This window comes from Rhinopithecus bieti, unplaced genomic scaffold (genome assembly GCF_001698545.2).
Source record: "Rhinopithecus bieti isolate Rb0 unplaced genomic scaffold, ASM169854v2 scaffold_2077, whole genome shotgun sequence".
Classification (NCBI taxonomy): Eukaryota; Metazoa; Chordata; class Mammalia; order Primates; family Cercopithecidae; genus Rhinopithecus; species Rhinopithecus bieti.
Window position 1 is genome coordinate 1,755,771 of NW_016803882.1, and position 8,244 is coordinate 1,764,014.

The 8,244-nt window shown below is 38.1% G+C and overlaps 1 long non-coding RNA gene across 1 annotated transcript in view; it reads left to right on the forward strand.

Annotated features, from left to right (window-relative positions):
• Positions 1-4,651: 4,651 nt before the first annotated feature.
• LOC108518503 (uncharacterized) overlaps positions 4,652-8,244 on the forward strand; it is a 13,126-nt gene continuing 9,533 nt past the window's right edge. Inside the window, exon 1 of the long non-coding RNA XR_001882380.1 lies at positions 4,652-4,953. This is a non-coding gene — a long non-coding RNA (uncharacterized LOC108518503). The remainder of the gene's footprint in view (positions 4,954-8,244) is intronic.

Genomic DNA, 8,244 nt, shown 5'->3' on the forward strand with positions numbered 1-8,244 from the left:
AAAATAAAAAAAAAAATTAAAAAAATAAAAATAAAAAAATAAAAATAAAATAATGCTCCTCTAAAAGCATGAGTCAGAAAGTATCCCTTCTACTTGTATCTTCTGAAAGAGATTGTAGAGAATTGGTATAACTTCTTCCTTAAATATCTAGTAGCACTCACCAGTGAACCTATCTGGTCCTGGTGTTGTTTTGGAAGGTTATTAGTTATTGATTCAATTTGTTTGATAGATAGATTTAGGCCTATTCAGATCATGTATTTCTTCTTGTGTAACTTTTTGCAGATACTGTCTTTCAAGGAATTGGTACATTTCATCTAGGTTACCAAATTTATGGGCCCAGAGTTGTTCATAGTATCCCTTATTCTTTTAATGTCCATAGGATCCTGTAGTGATGTTTTGATTTCTGATATCAGTAATTTGTGCCCCCCTTTTTTTTCTTAGTTATCCTGGCTAGAGGCTTATCAACTTTACTGATCTTTTCAAAGATCCAGATTTTCACTTTGTTGATTCTTTTCTATTAATTTCCTGTTTTAATTTCATTCATTTCTGCTCTAATTTTTATTATTTCTTTTCTTCTGCTTATTTTGGATTTAATTTGTCCTCTCTTTTCTAGTTTCCTAAGGTGTAAACTTAAATTACTGATTTTAGATATTTCTTGTTTTCTAATGTATGCATTCAATGCTATAAATTTCTTCCTAAGTACTGCTTTTGCTTCATCCTACAAAGTTTGTTTTCCTTTTCATTTAGTTCAAGGTATTTTAACATTTCTCTTGAGATTTCGTCTTTGATGCATTTATTATTTAGAAGTATGCTGTTTAATCTCAAAGAATTTGGGTATTTTCCAGCTATCTTTGGGTTATTTATATCTAGTGCCCCCTACTTGATCATCTTAATTCCACTGTGGTCTGATATGGTTTGGCTCTGTGTCCCCAACCAAATCTCACCTTGTAGCTCCCATAATTCCCATGTGTTGTGGGAGGGATCCAGTGGGAGACGACTGGATTATGGGGGCAGGTCTTTCCTGTGCTATTCTCCTGATAGTGAACTGGTCTCATGAGATCTAATGGTTTTAAAAACGGGAGTTTCTCTGCACAAGCTCTCTCTTTGCCTGCTGCCATTCATGTAAGATGTGACTTGCTTCTCCTTGCCTTGTGCCATGATTATGAGGCTTCCCCAGACACGTGGAACTATAAGTCTATTATAAACTTCTTTCTTTTGTAAATTGCCCAGTCACTAGTATATCTTTATCAGTAGTGTGAAAATGGATTAATACATGGTCTGAGAGGTGACTGCATGATTTCTACTATTTCTTTTTTTTTTTTTTTTTTTTTTGAGACGGAGTCTCGCTCTGTCACCCAGGCTGGAGTGCAGTGGCGCGATCTCGGCTCACCGCAAGCTCCACCTCCTGGGTTCACGCCATTCTCCTGCCTCAGCCTCCCGAGTAGCTGGGACTGCAGGTGCCCGCCACCACGCCCGGCTAATTTTTTGTATTTTAGTAGAGACGGGGTTTCACCGTGTTAGCCAGGATGGTCTTGATCTCCTGACCTTGTGATCCGCCCGTCTAGGCCTCCCAAAGTGCTGGGATTACAGGCGTGAGCCACCACGCCTGGCGATTTCTACTATTTCAAGTCTCTTAACATGTATATTATGGCCAAGGTATGGTCTATCTTGGTGAGTCTTGGGTGTGCCTGAGAAGAATGTCTAACATGCTACTGTTGAATGGAATAGTCTACAGATGTCCATTATATCAAGTTGATTGATGGTATTGCTGAGCTATGTCCTTAGTGATTTTCTGTCTGTTGGCAATACGCCCATTTCTGATAATGGGGTATTTCCAACTATAATAGTAGATTTCTCTGTTTCTCCTTGTAGTTCTCTTAGTTTTTGCCTGAGTTTTTATTTTAATTAAATTATCAGTTCTAAGTCTTGTAATCGATTATTACATATTTCATTTCTTTGATGAGATTTTCTAGCTTTTCGTTTGTTTCAAAAGTGTCTGTAACTGTTTGTCCAAATATCTTTATGGTAGCTGCTTTAAAAGTCTCTCAGTTAATTATAGTTCCAACACCTGTGTCAATCTTGATGTTGGCATTTGTTATCTTTTCTCATTCAAGTTGAGATTTTCTTGGTGTGTGTTAAGATGAGCGATTTTTATTATATCCTGGTCAACTGGGGCATTTTTATGAGACTCTGGATTGCAGGGAAAGGGGACCACTGACTCTTTACTACTATGCAGAGGTGAAGTTCTGGCTTTCCACAGGGCTTCCATTTACACGCTGGGGAGTATCCTGTTACCACTGGAAAGGGCTGGAAGTCCATGGTCCCCACTTATCCTCCACCAACATTGTAGAAGGAGGCCTTGTTACTGCTGGATGTGGTGGAGGTTCAGGCTCTCCACTTTGTTCACTGACTCTAACCCTAGTGGAAAGGGCAACTTATCACCACAAAGCAGGGGTAGATATCAACTGACACTGCAGGAGCAGGATGATGGCAGGGAAGAGAATGCGTTATTGCTGTGTGATCCTACTTGGATCACCACTGGCATCATAGGGAAGGAAAGGGGTACCTTGTTCCTGCTGGGTAGGGGGTCAGAGTCCAGGATCCCCACTCAATCTCCTTTGACATCACCCCAGTGGGAAACGGGAGGGGTATATTTAATGTCAAACAGGTTTCCAACTTTCTAGGCTGCCCCCTTCTTAGTCCACTGGCAAGAAAGAAGAGGTTTTTCTTGGGGCTTCTGGGGAGGTCTGCACCAGGGGGCATTTCTCTTGTTGGAGGCATCCAGTCTGAGATATGGAGGAAACAAAAAGAAAATCCAGGGAACTTACTGCTATGTCATTCCCTGAGTCCCAAATTCCCTAGTTGGTGTGTGTTCTCCAGTTTTGAAAGTCTTCTCATATTTGTTATATAAAAATGTCCAGGGATTTTAGGTGTACTTTGTGGGAAGGATGCAGAACATGCATCTATTCTATTTTGTGTGGAAACGTTAAGTACATGTATGTTTAAGGAATTAGAGACCTGAATTAACCTAATTTTATATAGAGTTAAAATAAAAGATGAACATAAATTAAGAATCAGAGAAATACAGTAATAGTTACTAAAAAAGTTCCCAACTTCCACAGAAATATTACCTTTCTCAGCTGTCCTCCTGATCTTAGGAATGGTGAATTTCTTCAAAGGATTGACTTCACGAGTATTTAACATGGGTTCGCTAGTTGAGCTCATTTGCCACAGTGTATTCTGTTTAGCAGTTTCTTTCATTTCCATTTTGTTGGTGGCCTAAAATCAACCCAAGGTTATTAAGCAAAAGGTCAATAAATACATAAAAGGCAATGGCAGTACAATCATTTAAAAGTTCAACAAAAGTAAATAGTAAAATGTTCTTAGTCAACTGTCAGAAAGTTTCCATCTCAATTTGTCAGTTACCCAAAAAAGAAAATGAGTTTACAACTTTGGTTTTTGTATATCAAAAATATCAGCTGGGCACAGTGACTCACACCTGTAATTCCAGCACTTTGAGAGGCTGAGGTGGGCAGATCACTTGACACTAGGAGTTTGAGACCAGCCTGGCCAACATGGTGAAACCCCATCTCTACTAAAAACACAAAAAAATTAGCTGGGTGTGGTGGCACATGCTTGTAATTCCAGCTACTTGGGAGGCTGAGGCACGAGAACAGCTTGAACCCAGGAGGTGGAGAATGCAGTGAGCTGAGATCACTCCACTGCACTCCAGCCTGGGTGACAGAGCAAGACTCTACCTCAATATATATATTTCATATATATATTTCACACATATGTATTTCTTATATATATATGAATTTTTGTTTCTACCGCATTGTTTCCTTGTAATTCATGTAACTGTAATTAGGTAACCAAAAGTCTCCCTGCTCCTGAAAAGCTCAAAACTTACAGCCATAACAATTTTATACACATTTGGTAAAATTCTTACCAAATACTCCATTTTTTCTTTCTTTCTTTTGAGACAGGGTCTCTCTGTGTTGCCCAGGCTGGTTTTGAACTCCTGGGCTCAAGTGATCCTCCTGCCTTGGAATCCCAAAGTGTTGGAATTACAGGCATGAGCCACCATGCCCAGCTCAAATATTCCATTTTCAGAAAGCATTTTTTTCCTATACATTTCTGTGACGAAAATGATACTCTCTTTAAATCAAAATCTCTGGTTTCAGAAGAAACTTCAAAAAGCTGTAAACCAACTATTGCTGACTATTCCTACAGTTGATGGCCAACAACAGCCAAGTGCTTATTGACTACTGCTGCATAGTATCATTCTATAAATGCTTAAGACATCATATATTGCTATACCAGAAATAGCAAAAATATTCCTCCCTTCCTTTTCCCTCTCCTTTCTCTCTCTCCCCAAACTCCCCTGCAACCTCCATCCCCTGCCAAATATTGATTCTTAACCTCTTTAAGTAGAACTCAAACTGGATTTCAAAAGACAGCTATGGAGTATACACACAAGGAAATATATATAAGCAGGTATTTTTCATACCATTTCATAACATGGTTGATGGCCCTCCTGACACCTATCAACAGCTTAGTTTAAACATTAGATCACAATCCAAATTAAAAGATGCCAAAATTCTACAGAAGGATCACAAAGGATAAGGTTCTAAGAAGGTTCACAATGCCCTCCTGTTCTTTATGAAAGGTGATCTTGCAATCTCCCAATCAAACATGGATCAGGGAATGAAAAAGACCTCTAGAAAAAAAGACAAGTCAGCCAGCCCTTCTTCCATTCAGCCACAAAGACACTAGTGGATTACTGCTTTCTAACAAGAATACTCCTAAGATGCACCAGCTCTAGAGATACTTGTCAAGGCTGCCATGTTCACCTCACAGTTTAGTAAGAGGAAGAATGGAAAATAGTTTAGAATGTCTTATGCAATAAAAATCTCTTCAATTAGTCATGATCTGTAACAACAGCACATAAAGGTAAAGAACAATCAGTTGAATATACTTTACTTGAACAGCCAAGTGCTGGGACAATCCTCAAAGCCAATCCTCAAAACTGCCTTTAACTACAGTTAAATTAAGTATTTGGTTTAGGGGGCTGAGGTGGGTGGATCATGAGGTCAGGAGTTCGAGACCAGTCTGGCCAACACAGTGAAACCCCGTCTCTACTAAAAGTACAAAAAATTAGCCGGGTGTGGTGGTGTGCGCCTGTAATCCCAGCTACTCTGGAGGCTGAGGCAGGAGAATCACTTGAACCCAGGAGGCGGAGGCTGCAGCAAGCCAAGATCGCCCCATTGTACTACAGCCTGGACAACAGTGTGAGACTCCAGCTCAAAGAAAAAAAAAATTACATACTCAAGAAAGCTCGATGATTTCAGCTATAGGGTTTCTCTAGCATAATTTACTAATAAAGGAAAGATTTATGAAGTTCACTTCTGTTCCTCAGGGCTTACTTAGGATAATACTTTACCACAAAAAGCTAAGTTTACAACCAATGAAAGATGAATAATCAGGACACAATGGTATTCAACATCCTTCATTAAATAAGTTGTGCTCAGCAATTTTTCAGTTATTACCTTTTAAGCAGGAATAACGTCTCTTTAACTTCAACCATGTTAAAGTGATAACTTCATGTATTTTTTTTTTTGGTTTGGGTTTTTTATGGGTGGGATATTAGACCTTTGATATATATTTCTTTATGCTCATGTATCACAGACCTATAACCTTTATATTTATATGTTACATATTACAAATTATATCATATGAAAGTCCTACAAATATATATATATGTATTATTTATTTATATACATATATTATATATATACAGTAAAATAAGGAAGTTTGAATTCTGCAGGATTCTGCTGGGCTGTCCTTCTGGAGTCTGGGCCTATTCTGTACAGAAACAAGATATGCATTATAAACATTCATCGAATAGGTTAATGTACATGGCAAATATACTAAGTATCATATAATAGAAAATATAATATATAATATATATAAAGTATATACCATATACTGTTAACAGATATTCAAAATAAAGAACAAAGGAACCAAAGACAAGTGTTTGCTAATAATTTAAACATCTATTTACATAGGTTTTAAGAGAATGTATGTTATGAACAACTTTAGGCCAATACATTTAAATATTAGAGAAAATAATTCTTAGGAAAAAAGCTACCAAAATTGATTCAAGAAGAAACAAAACAATGAATAATCCTGTTACTATTAGGAGGAAATTAAATCAGTAGAAATTCAAACAAAAGTTAAATAAAAATGATAATACATCATAAATCAGCTGAGTTCATCTCAGAAATGCAAAAATTTGCCATTTTCTAGCTCACTTACCACTCCCTCCTCAATCTACTTTGATTTCTACTTCCATCACTCCACCTAAACAGCGATCCTCAAAGTCATCAATGATTATCCACATCAGTCATTTGTGCCTCATGATTTATTTGGCCTTTCTCTGTTTGATACTCTTGACCACTCTGTTCTTGAAATAACACAGCTTGCCAGACTTCTATGACTTCATAATCCTGATTTTCTTGGTTTCTTAATAACTCACCTTTCTGTATCTAGCCTTTATTATTTACTAATTTTGCTTTAAAGAAAATATTCTTTCCATTTTATTTTTTAATATTTCATCAAACTTAACCTTTGAAAACATGGTAAATAAAAATAGAAACTTGTGGTTTTAGTTAGCATTTAATTCATTATCAGTGACATTGAGCTATTTTGTTTTTTCTGTGAATCACTCGTTCTTATCTTTTTGTCCATTTTTTTCCCACAGAGAAGATAGTATTCTAGTTAATGATTTATAAGGACTCCATATACAAATAAATTAGTTTTGTCTAGCATATGTATTTTAATATTTTTGCCTTTTAATTTTGTTTGTTTCTATGTGAGGAAGATTCCTCACATAGAAAAACTAATTTTTGTATAGTCTCATTTCTGAATCTTTTTTTTTTTCCTTTGAGACTAGGTCTCAGTAGTGTTGCCCAGGCTGTTCTCAAATTCCTGACCTCAAGTGATCAATTATGACATGGGGAATTCTGGTTTGTCCTCATTGCACTGTGTGGGGTGAGTGAGAGCGCCGTCATGGGAAGATGCCAGCTAACTGCACACAGATTTTTGATCCTCATGCCTCAGCCTCCCCAATGGCTAAGTAGCTAGGATTACAGGCAAATGCCAACCATGCTTGGCTAATCTCAATCTTTTATTACACATCATTACCAGGAATATATAGGAGTTCCAGTTTCTCCATATTCTTATCAACACTTCATGTTGGTAGTCTTTACTTTCTGCCAACCTGACAGGAGCAAATGATAACTAATTGCGGTTAGTTTGCATTTCCTCTCCCCCCCCCCTTTTTTTTTTTTTGACAGTGTCTTGCTCTGTCACCTGGGCTGGAGTGAAGTGGCGTGATCTCAGTGCACTACAAACTCTGCTGCTTGGGTTCAAGTGATTCTCCTGGCTCAGTCTCCCAAGTAGCTGGGACTACAGGCACGTGCTACCACGCATCGCTAATTTTTGTAGAGACAAGGTTTCACTATGTTAGCCAGGCTGGTCTCAGCTTCCTAACCTCAAGTGATCTGCCTGCCTCATTCTCCCAAAGTGCCTGTGGGCGTGAGACACTGAACCCAGCCCCCAATTTTTGAGAATGATCATGTACTGAGTATATATACTGGTCATGTGTCCACATCTGGGAAATACCCATTCAAGCTTTTTACCCACTTTTCTATCAGTTTAGTCTATGTATTTGCAAGAAATCTTTATATGAGATATTATCTTTTTTGCTAATCACATTTATTGCAAATAATTCCCCCTACTTTTAAAAGTTGTATTTTCATTTTCTAAAAGAGGTATGTTTAATTTTAGTCCCAAATATGAATATTTTAATTTATATTTTGTGCTTTCATTTTTGCTTTTGATCAACTTTAAGAAATACTTCTCCCCAGGCTGGGCACAGTGGTTCACGCCTGTAATCCCAGCACTTTGGGAGGCTGAGGTGGGTGGATCACGAGGTCAGGAGATTGAGACCATCCTGGGTAACATGGTGAAACCCCATCTCTACTAAAGCTACAAAAAATTAGCCGGGCCTGGTGGCAGGGGCCTGTAGCCCCAGCTACTCGGGAGACTGAGGCAGGAGAATAGCGCGAACCCGGGAGGCGGAGCTTGCAGTAAGCGGAGATTGCGTCACTGCACTCCAGCCTGGGCGACAGAGCAAGACTCTGTTTCCAAAAAAAAAAAAAAAAAAAAACCCTTTCCCAA